A 16,086-nucleotide genomic window follows, 5' to 3' on the forward strand; every position below is an offset into this window, starting at 1 on the left:
TCCTAAGCCTAAGATAAATTCTATCATGGGTGACTTGATCGGTTTGTTTTGGTGGATTTTATTGGATGTTTTCCAAGTTTTATATGGACTCGTCAAGTTTTGCCTAGATCACTTGTATCTAGGGGTTTTTTAATGAGTGCTACACACACGTGTTTCACTTGCTTACTTTGGAGTTTTGCTTGAATGACACCACGTTCATATACTCCGGATTGATGAGTTGGCCACCAATTTTAATGCTTCTTTTGGCATGATTAATGTCCATTAGATGGCATGCATTGATTTTTATGATCAACTATGGTTTTTATGGATTCGAGAAGCTTTTATGCTTTTATCCATGGTTTTATAAGGATCTTTTGGATAATATCATGTCTTTGAAGGTAGCATTTGCCTTCATTTTTTGCACATAATTTTGGACTATGTTCCTTGTACTTTTGTACATATTCCAACTTAGATACCTAGTTGCTTATATATCTAGGTGAATTGTTATTTTTCTACCCTAACTTTATTGAGTTTATTGGGTAGTTATCATTAGAAAGGCGCCAATAATTCAAAATTCTTTTCTAATGATGTACTCGGAAAGGGTTATTCCTTGATGTGGTCTCTCAGGAATATAGAGACAGGTTTTAGTATGTGAAAGTTTGAGATAAGGCCATCTTTTTTTTTTAATAGGATTTTATTCATATTTCCTAGACGGCATACTAAGGAGTTTCAAATTAATAAGGTATGTATGGGTGGTATGGGATGCTAGAGATCCCTCACATATATTATCTTATGGGATAATTTGGGCTCAAGATTGTTGCTTTGCTTACATCACTTAGCATGTTGACCTCAACATTCAAAGACAATCTCATTTTTTGAATTCATTTAAAGTTATTGTGTGGGCATTCTCTAGATAAACTTCTTTTATCTATAGGCTGCATGTATTGATGAGTGTAATCTCGTTGGCATGTTCACTTGTTGAAATCTCTTTCTTTAGAGTTCAATGAGTTTATCTTGTTGTGTTCAAATTAAGGAAATTTGGATTTTTCCTTTGTTGGCATTTCTTTCTCTAGTTCCGTACTTTAGGTGATTTATACAGTCAACCTGATGGTTTACAGATGGACATATGTGACTTATTGAGATGTTGATGACTCTCTATGTTGATATGGGTAACTTGGGATGTCGTTAATTCCATGAGTAGATGTGGGGTACATGGGGCCGCCGAGATGAATACCTGGTTCCTGCTGTTATAATGCCATGTTTTCCTACTTTATTCCGAATGGTTTACAACGAACGAAACTACTTTGAGTATGAGTTCCTTTAATCATCCAGAGTCTGATGGGCAAATAGAGTGTATGAATCAGATTACAGAGGGTATGCTTCGTGCATAGTCTCTGGAAAAGCATCAAATTGAAAAAAATATATTAATGATGGAATTTGCCTATATAACAGTTTTAAATATACAGCAATTGGTTTTAGTCTGTTCATGCTTATGTATGGGTATCAACCCAGAGGGCACCTATTGATGTCGGTCTTAAGGACATTGAGCTTGATGCATCGAGGGATTTCTTGCGTGATATGCAGGAAATGCTGATCAAAGCTCGGGATTCTATCAGGAGTGCTTAGGATAGGGCACGGTTCTATGCTGATAGAGGACGCTCAATTTGGTCTTTTGAACCAGGAGCGTTGGTTTAATTAAAAGTTCCTAAAGATTTCTAGACTTTGTCAAAAGGAAAATGCTTGAATTTATCTCCTGGATATTGTGGTCCATTTCGATTGAAACATCGGATTGGCACGGTTACGTATGAACTTAAACTACCTCCACATGTTAGAGTTCATCCAGTCTTTCATATCTATAGATTGAAAGGGAAACTGGGAGGTGAGGATAACATAGTTACTCCTCAAGAACTCGTTGGAAGTTGAAGAATTATCCTATGTTCCACATGAACCTGATAAGATACTTGAATTCAGGGAAAGAAAACTTTGTAGTTGACTAATCCTTGAGGTTAAAATTAGGTGGAAAGATAGGGAAATAGAGGATTCTTAGAAGTTGGTTGAGATTGTTCAACGCAGTTCTCCTTCTTTTCATTGCAAGTGCAATGTTTCGAGAGGGAGAAAGTATGTTATATGCACATTATGTGTGCATATACTAGGAGACTAACCCACATTAGGCTTGTGAGCATGGGAGCATGGGAACAAGCTCTAGTGGAGCATGGGTTAGGACTAACCTTAAGGGTTAAGGTTAGGGTCAGGCATCCAAGGGTCACACATAGGAGATAAAGAGTCAAGAGTCACTTGAGGGTCCTCCTATATAATAGGGGCATGGGGCACACTCAAGGGGAGCTTAGGCTATGGTCTCTTGATGTTATCTTGAGGCTAGGTTATGATATGATGTCTTCTTGTATAGAGGATTACATCTACTCACCTACCATTTCACACTATAGCTACATGCTGATGGATTGGAGTTATACCTCTTTATGGTATGGGACATCAAGATAAAGGTATAATGTACTTCATTATAATTCATGTGTACATCCCTTGGGCTCGGGGGTGGTCGGGTGGATGAGTTTATGCCTGATTTATGCATGTTTATGCATAACATTTATCTAGAGAGATCTTAGGGTTTTAACACAAGACCATTGTCTTTAGGTATGGTTTTAGGTTGTCCAATGACACCCAAGTGTCTATAGTCATGATGTTATGACTATAGCCGCCCGAGGTAATAAATGTGCGTTTACGCTTAACATCATTACTCGTAGGAAAATCTAGCCATACCATGATAGAATCCTCAAGAGGAACCATGGATGTTTCAGTTTCTATTTTAGCTTCAGATCGCGTTTCGATTTCATATTCCCATTCACTATCATCCTCTTCTTGGCTTTCGGCTTTTTTAATAATACCCAATGTCTACAATGGCACACTTGGTGCTTTGACAACTTTAACTGAGGTCTATTTGGAAACTTGCAAATCCTTACAGTCCTGTTCTATGTAGCTCTTTATGTCTTGTTATAACTCATGTTTAGCCTTTTATGGTGTAAGTGTTGATGCTATACTAGCTTCACCGAGGGAAGAGTACTCCTCCAAATGATGATCTAAGAGATTGATTTAATTTCATTAAGGATTCATCGAATTCCTCACGTGCTTTTTCAACTGCATCATTCGTACAATTTGCCTCTAATGACTCTTTTGTAGAGAGTACGTCTTCCTCTTGAAGGGGAAGCGATACTCCTCTGGTTTTTGTATTTTGGTTGCTTTTTTAGGTTTGACATTATGAGGTTAGAGAAAAGAAAACTTTAGTATAATTCTATGTGAACATTTTAAATAAATGATGTGTACATATTTACAAAAAGGATCATTGGAAAAAGAAATATTCTTGTTAAAATCTATTATTTATGAATAGAATTATTTAAAGTTCTATTATGCCCAAGAAAGAATGAATTTTCATAATTTTAGATTTTTACCCTTATGATTAGAAATCACAGTTAATTTATCAGATAAATGGAGAAAAATCTTTAGGAAATAAATATAGGATTAAATCCGAGTAGTTCAGGGCTAGACCATGACCACATGAGAAAGGCGGATCAATAAGATGCCTGCCCATCTCTTGAATCAGAATATAAACCAAGTCTTGTGACCGTTCCCATTTCTTAAGTATACGAAGAATGGATAACCGGCTAACTTAGAGAAGTTTTCCCTAAGACCCAAAATCATCGAGAAATAGGTTAGAAATGCATTGTAAATTGATGGGTGGATCACCAAGATACGAGATTCGTGATTTTCATTAAGAAAGTTTGGATTTTAAGAAAAATGGTCTTGAAAAATCAACTCAATAGGAAATTCTTACTTGCATAGAAACTCTGTTTTTTTTAAGAACTATCTTACGCCATAATGCTGGAGGAAGCATTTGGCTTATGGTTTAATCTAAGTAGAGTTATGTTGCAACAGTTGTTGGCGGGGAATCATCGAAGGATGTCTCCTGTCGAGCGAGCAAAGCCTGCCAAGGTCTTGACCAGCCTCGGTATGGTTGAAAATGGTGCGCTTCTGGTACAATGGGCGAGGGCTGACAAAGCGGTCCCTGAGTGAAGTACTAGGACATCTAAGGAGGATCCTAGAGGGTTCTGACCAAGCGATGCATGGGCTCGGCTGCTAGGACACCCATGCGTATGTCAAGGAAGATATTCATGGATTGGCGAGAAATTATCTAAGTAAACTGGAAACTTGAAATTGGATCTCGTTGGTTGACTAGATGGTCTTCTCAAAACGGAGAGTCCGAATGTCAATTTTATTGTAAAATAATGGAACTGGAATTTTGAGGATTATGAGGGATTATGATGGAAACAATGGAACTGGAATTTTGAGGATTATGATGGAAACAATGTGGTTTCATTCCAATTCTATTTGAAGATAGTTGAATCATCTGAGAAAAGGCAATTTCATATTGGGTGCATAAGTGGTGTGTCTATTTTGTATTTTGCATGAGTGCTGACTAGGGGGGCTGGGAACTCTTTTCCCTAGTACCCGCGACAAAACACAATTAAATTTTTATAAAAAGAAATCCCACCAATACAGTGGTTGGGCGGTTGGCTAACCCATGGGCCGGTTAGGCTAGATCGGTGGATTCCTATAACAAAATTCAATTAGGTTTAAGTTACGATAGTTAAAGTAAGTCCCAAGAAGATTCTTGTTCTAAGCGATGATTTCTATGAACCAAGTGCAAGTTCCTCCTTGATTCGACCATGTGACCCACGGGTTTGGTCGGAATACAAAGGATAGATTAGGCCCTTGACTACGTTAGAAGAATTTTAAGGAGGAATCACCTATGCTTTCTAGGCGAGGGAAGTTTTTTTCGAGTTCGTCGGTTTTGGAAGAACTGCCGGATTAGTCTCTTGTCCAGACATTCATGGGCAAGGCCTCGAGTGGGAAGCTCTACCCTGCGCGCAAGGTTGCTACTTCCGTTGCCAGCACTCCAGAGTTCGATGGGCAAAGGGGACAGGGGTCTCACATCTGGTATCAGAGCTTTGTTGAAAGCTCAAGAATCAAAGATGAATTTTGTCTAAATTTTATAATAAAATCCTAGAAAGATGTATTCACATGTTGTATTTTCATTCAAATTAAGCTTCATTGATTTAGACTTTTAATTGATGAATTGGATTTTATAAATGGACGCTCCATATTTATCTGGTATTCCCGATCTTACTCAAACTCAGAATATGACTGCTTTCGCTTTTGAGTATATCCTCTCTTCGGCTACGACTCGAACGAATAGGGCAAGGCTCTCTAATCATTTTGAGGAGCTATATTTTCCAAACCCAGCTGAGAGACGATAGCATAAGTGGTTTGCCACACAATATATACACGCCTCTTGCAACCAGCGCCGCCAGATGCTGACGCAGAACATCTCATTAGCATGGTCTTGTTAAGGTTAAAGGTGGTTCGTGGTGTTATCCTTTATCACCCCACACCTCGAGATTTTAGGGTTACTTGTCAACTTTTCAAACTTCTTAGCTATTTTCTCCCGAGAAATAAGATTGTAGCACCAATAGCGGTAAGGGAACAATTGTATCGTGGCATGTCGGTACTGTAGCCCAGTATTGTTGTCTCATGCGTATACCATTGAGGCATTGATTTTCTGGAGCCACGTTGCTCTATGTATATATTGCGAACCTTATGTAAATAAAGAATGTTTGTGAAAAATTTCCAGTTGTCTAAGTGATTTTGACTATCAGATATCAAGTTTAAAGAAATAAGATCTATTTTCTCAGGCATATGTCGTAGAGCTCTAGTAAGAACGATTACCTTGTTTAAAGTAATTATTTCTGAACTTCTTAAGTCTTAGGATCTCGAGATGAAGTCAAATAGAAATTTAACGATGTGTCGTTTTGGTATAATCATGAGACGTGTGAATCGTGGTAGACAGCCATATCACAGGATAAGGAGGAGCTTGACCCTAATGTTCGCAAAGCTCTTCACAGATCTCAACCATGTCCCTTCAAAGGTGAAGGGGAACACTTAGGCGAGGCTATGGAAAAGTGGATCGTAGCCATGGAAGAATACTTCGATGTCACTGGATACAATGAAAAAAGTAAAGTGGCTCTTGCCAGGTTGAAGATTGTAGAAACAGCCAGAGTAGCATGGAGAAACCACTGTGAGACAAACCGTTTAGATCGAAACACCCAAACATGGGACAAATCTCAAAGCATACCTCAAGAAGAGATTCTATCCTCCAGGCTTCCTAGAAACAAAGATGAATGAGTTCCTTGAACTAACCCAGGGAAGCCGTACCACGGAGGAATATCACCAAGCATTCGCTCTTCTCCTCAAATACTCGCCGCGCTGGATGAAGAACAGCTGATGGCCAGGTTCATTCGGGGAATGAACGAAACTTTGGATACCTTGGTAAAGAATGCTAAACCAGTTTCAATGGCCGAAGCAGTGCGGATGGCAAAGGATTTTGCCAAGGCCTTTGTTGTCAAGGTCCCACCACCAAAGCTAGCTCCCTTGTCCTTCAAAAGATTCCAAACTCCAGGGAGCACTTCCAACTTTCTACCTCCTAAAAGACATCAAGGTCCCAATTAGAACCAGAAGACGGGAAGATTCAGAATGAAAGGAAGGCCTTTTCCTCGAAGCACATTTTCTGGAAATCCGGCTCTTTCCCCAGGATGCAGAAGGATGAGCTTCAAAGTGAGAATAGGTGTTTTGGATGTCAAGGTTTTAGACACCATCTCAAGGATTTCCCAACTCCTTCTATGAAAATGAGCCAGGGAAGCCAAGGTCCTAGGATGCCGAGACCGACTCCTTCGTATCAACCTAATCAGGGTCCCTCTCACCAAAATCAGGGCAACCCCAAAAGAGTGCCAGCCCAGCCTGCAGCCTCAATGCAAAGTAGTCTCAGAACTCCCTCCTAGAATTGGGGAAGGCAGAGAGAGAGAGTCCCGCTCCCCAGACAGTAGCAGCCAGAGCAGTCACAGTAGCTGATGTAGTGGAGGAAGAAAGAGAAAACATTTATGCCGCCATTGAACATCAAGGGCAGAATTGTCAGTTCTCAGTTCTTCAAACTCCAGCAGAGCAGAGTACAAGGGCCCAGCACTTTAAGCTTTTGATTGATTCAGGCAGTACACATTCTTTTATTTCCCCTGGATGCTTGCGTAATAAAGAGTAATGCTATGATCCTCCATGATATCTCGGGATCAGCCCTATTTATTTCCCGATTGAACCGAGATGGGCCTAGGACCTCTTTGAGCAAGAGGTAGAGAAGAACCCAACGCTGTAGTTCAGTTTTCCCATGGATACCTCCACATCGACTACCCCTACTCCTGCATGAAGAATGGATGCTTCAACAATGCAAAAGTTAATCCAAGATTATGATGTAGTGCCAAACCCTGACATGATCATCACCATCCGCTTTTCGGGCTCATCATCCTCCTTTTAGTGGAATTTCCTGACTAGCACAAGGTGAACATGGCATGGCCTTCAACATCAACAAGGGCCCAACGCTTTGCCAAATACTTAGCTACTATAAGTAAGTACAGTGGATGCAAGGCTGCCATATGTGCTCACATTCAATGATATTTTTGAGACAACCTTCTAGACATCCGACAAAGCCTTTCATCGAACCACCCATTACATGAATTTCAACGGCTTCTACCACTAGCCTCTCACTGAGCTTCACTGTCGATTATGGGGACAGAATCGTGATTAGGGAGGGGAGCATAATAACCACGTTGGCTAACAATACTCCAAATGTGCGGCAATATTTTCAAGCCATATTTTTTGTATCATGCAATGTACTTTATGTAAACTGGTTATGGGAACTCTCCGAGATTATGACATGTAATGCCAGAAGAGAGTCAAACACTGAGCTTGCGACTTATGTAATGTCAGTAATGTACATTTAGGAGGCTAGGGAATTAGCCTAAAGTAGACCAAGTTATTGGGCCTTTCGGACATTATTTGGGTGGTTGGGCATTGTATAAACGAGTTTTGTATATAAGACATTTTGAATAATGAGAAAAGACATAATCCCATTTGTTGGGAAATTGGAGTTAAGTGTGGGAACACCCTCTTAGCTTAGGAATCTTCCCTTGAGGTAAGGAGTGATGTCACACCTCATTTAATAAGGTCAAAGAAGAGGTTGTACTTTGAGCCCCTAAAAGGGGCAGCCTTGTACTTGTTCTAAACAGCTCAATCAACATAGTACTTTGTGTCCAAAGCTATTGTGTACTTTCTCTCTCTCACTCTTTCTCTAGGTGCACACACACTTCACCATCATGACAATGGCCATTCTTCACCCACCATAGAATAGCTTGGTGTCCCATGAACCCTCATTGGTATCAGAGCACACCTGTAGGGTCTTTTTTTTTGGGCTTCATTGGTATCAGAGCCATTTTTTGGGTTTATAGATAGAGCTTAGTTCTCCCCAGCACCTACACGCTGGTCGTCCAACTCAACACCTGCTACCTCCTATTGTGAGCAACATGCTAGTGTTCCCAAGCCAAGCAGCCTGCACCTGCGCCGCCCTCTCTTGTGCACTAAATTGCGCCTACTGTTTCTCCAACACCATCGGTTGTGCTCTGCTCCCCTTTCCACATGTATGAAGCGGTGGAGCCACCTCATTCTGTGCTAGCAAAGTGGGTGCAACATCAGCACAAACGTCATCCTCAGGTCCGTACAGTCGCCAACCACCCTCAGCTAATTTAAAATTGACCTCTTGATTCCGACCTGACCTGCTGATTTTAAACTACCTACTACTTGAACTAACCATTGGCCTCAATCTTCAAAGCTCGCTCATCCATCACATCGATTTTTCCACCACACAGCAAAACAAAATTGGACAAACCTTGAAGGTATTTTTGACAATAAAATCACAAATTCCAAGGTCTTTCTAAAGCTTAAGTTTTTTGATATTAAAATGTGTGAAGATCAAGGGCTAAGTGAACATCTCTCAAATTTTAATTCACTAGTTCAACAACTTGGTAACTTGCAATGTGCTCCAAGTAACGAGGACAAAATGGCTGTCCTCACCAAAAGCATGCATAATGCTACTCTGTTTCAACAGTCTCTTAAAATTCTTTGGGTAGTAGCATCAATGACATTTGAAGACATGGTTGCACTTCTTATTGAGAAAGATCGTCGAAACAAGGATACACCTTCAAGCAGTAGTAGCAACATCTATGAAGACAAAGCCTTTGCTGGAGAGCACAAGAAAACCACTACAAGTCCACCATGGAAGACCAACAAGCATATAAAATGTCGATATTGTGGCAAATTACAGTTGTAAGAGCTATTTGGGCTATATTTGGATCAAAGGCTTTAATTCCATAAGAAATAATAGGCCAAATTATAGTCATAATGCATAGCTATATTTGGATCAAGGGCTTTAATTAGCTAATTTCTCATTACTTTCCAAAGTTTTTGGATGTGAATTACTTCACAAACATATCTATAATGTAATACAATCCATCTTAGGCACAAAAATCAATTAGAACTCCAAAATTTAGGTCGTAATGAAAATTCTAAGGTATTCAGCTATGTTTAAAAAAATTAACTTTGACGATTTTTATAGCTAATCAAATAATCATAGACTAAAACCAAATCTTGCACACATGTTCTACAATAATGTTATGCTTTTTTAGTGTACTTTATGAGAGCCAATCACATATATACCTATCCTTTTTAGACATTTTATTTTAAACAAAAGTTTATAAATTCTGAATCATATTCATTACTATATAATAAGAGACTACTTCATGCATTTTTAAACACATATAAGACTTTAAGTGGAAGAACTAGTCATTTTATATAATAATAAACACTATTTTCATAGGTTTCTCACTAGATGATCCAAATATAAGCAAGGGTTCATATACGTTATTTTTTTATCAATGTAGTTTTGACATTTGAGACCATCACCTTGTTTTCTAACTAAATTATGAATTCTTAACTAATTACTTTAGAGGCATTGATTTATTAGTATAACTACAATAAATCATTCAACAACTAAAATGAGATTTTAAGAAGGAAATTTAATTAAATTTGTCATGGAAAATCTATCTCTCATCTCTTAAATACTATGTAAAGTTTAGGAGAAATTTATAGTGAGTCAAGATCATTTTTTTCTTGCATGTAGGGACTTACTTTGTAAATTCGTAACATGTTGGGTTATAATGCTAGATATGACTCTACTTATGGTGATTTATCAATTATATTTAAGGTTATTTTTATCATTTTAATAATTTTCTAAGGTTGCCATTCATGGACATGCCTTAGAAGAGAAATGTAAAATACTGCTCCCATTCACAAGATATGAATTTTTTAAACAAACTCGTAAAAGATATATTTATATCTTGTTGAGCTATCAAACTAGTGTTAGTAGATGCTCTCTCTCTCTCTCTCTCTCTCTCTCTCTCTCCCCCCATGGCCATGCATCTTACCGACCTTTGCGTGCGTATTGTTTTCTTCTCTCAAGCTCTGCATCTTATTCAGCTCTTCATGCGATCTTCATCAACTAGCAACAAGTGGTCTTCTTCTAGACAGTCTCTTCATCTTGGATTGGTCATGCTTGAGCAGGGGAGGATAGGGAGTTGCTATATGGTAGAGTGGAAGATGCTATGCCACCGTAGCTCCCCTCTAAAAGATTAAAGATAAAGATATTGTCTCACTTACATACTCAAGTACAATAAACTCACACAAATTCTTTCTCTCTCTCTCTCTCTCTCTCTCTCTCTCTCTCTCTCACACACACACACACACACACACACACTCTCTCTCTCTCTCTCTCTCTCTCTCTCTCTCTCTCTCTCCCCTTCTCTCTCATACACAATTTTTTTATTTTTATTTTTGTGAAACCACTTGTTATATCTTATATTTGAGAACCCTCAAAGAGACTCTCAGTAAAGTACATCTAAAAACAATGGAAAAACACCTTGTAGTTCTGTTATGATCAATCTATTTGCAACTCAAAACTGTAAGCAACTCAAAACTGTCAAGCAATGACTGACGTAATGGAAAAACACCTTGTAGTTCTGTTATGATCAATCTATTTGCAACTCAAAACTGTCAAGTAATGACTGACGTAATGATCGACGAAAGTATACATACTTGTTGATCTTAGGTTGTGCAAACACCTCATAATCACGACCCAACTATATTGTTCATATAGCCCGATAATTATTTTTATTTTTGTGAAACCACTATTAAATCTTATATTCGAGAACCCTCAAAGTGACTCTCACTAAAGTACATCCAAAAATAGTGGAAAAACATTGTAATTCTATTGTGATCAATCTGCTGTGCAGCTCAAAACTGTCATGCAATGATTGACGAAAGTATACATACTTGTCGATCCAAGTTTTTTCAAACACCTCATAATCATGACCCAGCTATATTGTCCATATAGCCCAATATCTCGCCTAGGCAAAGGAAAGAGCATATTTCTACAATCTGGAAGGATATCTTCCAAACATCTAAAACATTTTCCCAAATGTCACCGTAGAGGGAATCTTGTTTGCATATCCGAAAATAGGTGACTTAGAAAATTCCTTGTGCTTGTGCATGCCAGAGTGATAAATACTCTCCATCTGATGATGGCACCATAAACAATTTGGAGGTGCAATTTTTTTCTTTGCCAATACTCTCCTACCAAGAGCGTTCTCTTGTGAGGCATCTCCATAGAAAAACCTTCCTTTTTAAAGGCAATTTGCCTTGCTATATCTTTCCCAAATTACCTTTCCACCATCCTAAGGACTTGTTTATATACCACACCCAATCCGCATGTCCCTTTATCCATGGTTGTGGGAGTAGTAAACTATATGCCCTTGCCACACTGTTAGTCCAGAAAGAGGAAAGTCCATAATATAACCTGGTCATTGGCTATTCTTTAGCAACCAAACATCCTCTCATTTCCCAACCGATACATATAACATATTCCCATGTCCTACTAGCTGAGCAACAACAAGTCTCCACACAAGGTGGTAATGGGATCCCAATTACCACCATCATTGTGCTTGTGGAAACGATAATGGTTTACCTTCAATATGACATCCCCCACTATGCAAATTCCTTTTTGTGCTAAAAAATAAGCTTTTCTTGGCTTAGCAATAGCTAATGGCGTATCAAATGCTTTGCTCCAATGCACTTTTTTTTTTCTACCAGTGTGTTTCTAGGAGGCATTAGCCTATGTTCCCAATGCAAATGTATGAGCACAGACTTCCAGTCTTGAAACAATCTGGAAGAGTAGGGGAAACTTGGGATTTTTCCTTGTACTTAACCTACCAATATATCCTAGTAGGAGAGATTTTAATGCCCAAAAGAATCAACTTTGTAACACGCCCACTTGCAACCAACATCATTCGTGCCCATGGCTATCCTTGTTCCACAAAAGTTATTATCATGATACTTTTTTGAGCCAGAACATGGTAATGCATATTCAAGATATTCACCCCACCATGTGCATTTTAGGGCTGCACACATGCTCCATTAATGCTTATTTTTTCCATAACAGTTCCATTGCCGATGACATGAATGTGTCCCATGATTTTTGGTCCCAAATTAATAATGGCAAGAAGAAGTGTATGAAGGCCATTATGATGGATTGTACTATTTGCAGCCCGACATGCAAAGGCTATGTAGACAAGTGCTAGTAATCAACCTTTTGTTTGACTTTTGTTTACACCCATGCAATATCTTCTTGAAAGATATGTTCCAACCCAAAGGATATCCAAATGCCTAGTGATTTGGCCTATAAGTATTATATTTCATGACAAGAGTAAACTATGCCAATCCACCTATTTTAGTGGTAGCAACTTTGACTTTCTAAAGTTGATTTTCACCCTCGTTGCTATCCCACAAAACATCCATAATCATTGTCAAATCCCTTGGAGTATCTCTCCTGAGAAGAAAAAAGATTCATCAACATATGCCTGTGTAACCATTGATGACTTGCCTGGCTATACCAGTCCATGTAACTCTCCTTCTCGAGTATGAATATCCATATACATTAGCAGAGGATGAGTGGCAATTGCATACAACATGGAGCTCAAGGGCAGCCTTGCCTAACTGATCTTCCCAAAGTCTAGGGTGATGATAATCCTTTCCCAATGACACACACACACTTTTTTATAGTGAAACCACTGCTTTATTTGATAAAAATAATGGACATTCATAGCTGTCCCAAAGTGGGACAACAACTCAAATCAGAAATAGTGGGAAAACACCTCAAGTTGCGGAAAAGCAAGCTCTCCAAGATCATAAGAACCTCTGAGAGATTGGTAAAGTGATATACGGAAGAAGGAAAAAGGGCCGACAAGAATAACAGAAAAAAGTATGTAATGTCACACATGGTAGATAGTTTAGAGTGCTTAGGATCTCGTCCAATCCAAAAAGACTACATAAGCTAGCAATAGTGGAGAGAGTCGACCAAAAAGCCAAAACTGCCTCCTAAAAAGTTTACATGGACAATCATGCTTGTAGGTCCCCTAGAAAATCTGTCTAGGAGGGCTCGAGAGTGGGAGTAATACCACAGAATATGGGGCACTATCTCGTATGGGGGAGAGCATTGCTTACATGAGGCTAAAGCAATGTGTCTATGTGTCCAAATAATCCCCACCGAAAAAACACCCATAATACATCTTCATAGAAATAATCGTTGCTTCAAGGGAAATTTGCTCATCCATATCCTTCCCAATGCTGTTTTCCATATCCTCCAAAGATGATTTGCATGCTCATGAATCCATGGGGAAGGGGGGGGGGAACTTGTATGACCTAGAAACTGAGAGGAGCTGATGATGAAAAGGAAGAGGGGTTATCTAGGAAGCCGTGTGTCAAAAAGGAAGAGGGGTATATCCAGGAAGCCGCCTGTCACAAAAAGCCAGTCTATAAGTATATCTTGTTCATGAAGTGTGGGCACTGGCTATAATGGTTGCATCATTTCCATAATGACCCTCCAAATCGACCTACGATGCAATCCCAAATGACAATATCTAACTGCTTGAGGAAACGAAAAAATCATACCATGCTCATCAGTAAAATCCTGTATGTCGCAAATTCCAAGCACAGAAAGGTTATATGCTATCCTTGGCTAGGATAATGCAAGAGGCACATCTCAAAAAACATCATGTATGTGGCAAATTCCAAGCACAGAAAGGCTATAGGCTCATCAATAACATCCTGTAGGTGGCAAATTCCAAGCACGGAAAGGCTATAGGCTCATCAATAACATCCTGTATGTGGCAAATTCCAAGCATGGAAAGGTTATAGGCCATTCTTGGCTAGGATAATGCAAGAGGCACATCTCAAACACCCTAGTCCAATGATCCATAATCAAATAATTTCCCTGCTTGACCAATGTAAGTGATGCAACAAAGCTTTCCAGTCTTGAATGAGAGTAGTAGCATGAGGAGAACCCGTGATTTTCCCATTAAAATGTCCAAAGAAACTATATCATCATAACTGGTGACCCAAAGTTCATATGTTTATGTATGCATGGAGACACACATACTGCCCAACATTCAAGCCCATGGCTTTGTTTGTGCCACAAAATCAAGTAGAAGCATGTCCTTCTTTGCGAGGACATGATAATGAATATTGAGAATATTAAGACCACCATGCATCTTAGGTGAGAAAACTAAATCTTTCTTCATCAGACGAAGGGCTTTTCTGTCCGCTTTTGTTTTCCACAAGCATTCCAAGTCTTTAGATATGAAAATGTGAATCTATCTGTGAGACCAAGGTAGCAAAGGGAGATAATTGCACATACACCATGATTATAGACTACACTATTTGCAGACATACATGCAATGGCCATGTAGATAGCTTCCAACATTTAATTTTGTGATGTAGCTTTTGCATCACCCACTTGGTCTCTTCTTTGAGAGAGATCTCCCATCCAATGGGGTATCCAAGATGTCTGACTATTTAATTAGGTGGCACAATTTGTCCTGGATCAGTCTCTTCTTTGAGAGAGATCTCCCATCCAATGGGGTATCCACCAAGATGTCAAAATATTTGATCAGGTGGCACAATTTGTCCTGGCCAAAGTAATCTATGCTAATCATAAATTTTCAATGATAAAGCTTTGATTTTGCAAAGTTGACATTCAGCCCAACAACCAATCCATAAAGTTGATTATCCTCACATCAGGCTTTGTGTGTTGAGGAAAAAAGAAAGAATCATTGGCTTAGGCTTGAGCCACAAAATTGTTTCTATTCCCCATGGAAATTCCATTTAGCAAGAGCATCAGATGTGTAGCAATAGCATATGGCAGAGCACTGAGAGGACATCTCTATCTGGACTTTCCTAACTTCTAGGGGGCTGAAATTTCACCTCCCAAAATGCATTTCGATGTACCTTCTTGATATAGCCAAAAAACAACATTTTTCATTTTGCACCCAAATCCCATTCTATTCATTACTTGTGCTATGAAATCCCTCATAACAATATCAAAGGCTTTAGCTATGTCCACCTACATAATGAGGACATCTTGGTTTGTGTATTTAGCATATTCGATGCGTATATAAGCATTGGTTATATTGTTGCAAAATAGTGACGACAAACATTAGCAAGTTTTGCTTTGGTACATGTCCAAGTTCCTTTAAATAGTTTCACACTTACAATAGAGTGCTTTTGTTTGGATGTGTGTAAATTTTCAAAAAAGGATTTGGAAGAATAGTCTTTGTCAAGAAGAAGCTTTTGTCAAGAAGCAGCTTTTGTCGAGCTCAAGTTTTGCCACTTGTGAGTATTCTGATACTTATGAATTATCAATACAATTCGCTAATTGCAGTGTATTCTTGCAGGGTTGTGCCATATTTCGATGTTTGGCTTATGCCATATTCCGATGCTTATCAACTAGCAAAGGTTGCAATTCACTAATTTTCATGTATTCTTGCAGGGTTGATTTTGCATGAGCCACTCGCATCCTAGTTTACCCCATATACCATCTACCATAGTCCTGAATAACAACTTGCATACGCATCACAAAACCATACCAAGCAACATCGAGATCCTCTCTCATGTGAAGTATGAAGTATAAGAGGATGTACAATGGCATGTACCATTTGTATAAAGGGAGCATGTGATAACTTCTATTTAGTATCAACAACTTTCTGTCATGCA

This window comes from Cibotium barometz, chromosome 51 (genome assembly GCF_041138505.1).
Source record: "Cibotium barometz isolate CiBa-2024 chromosome 51, ASM4113850v1, whole genome shotgun sequence".
Lineage (NCBI taxonomy): Eukaryota > Viridiplantae > Streptophyta > Polypodiopsida > Cyatheales > Cibotiaceae > Cibotium > Cibotium barometz.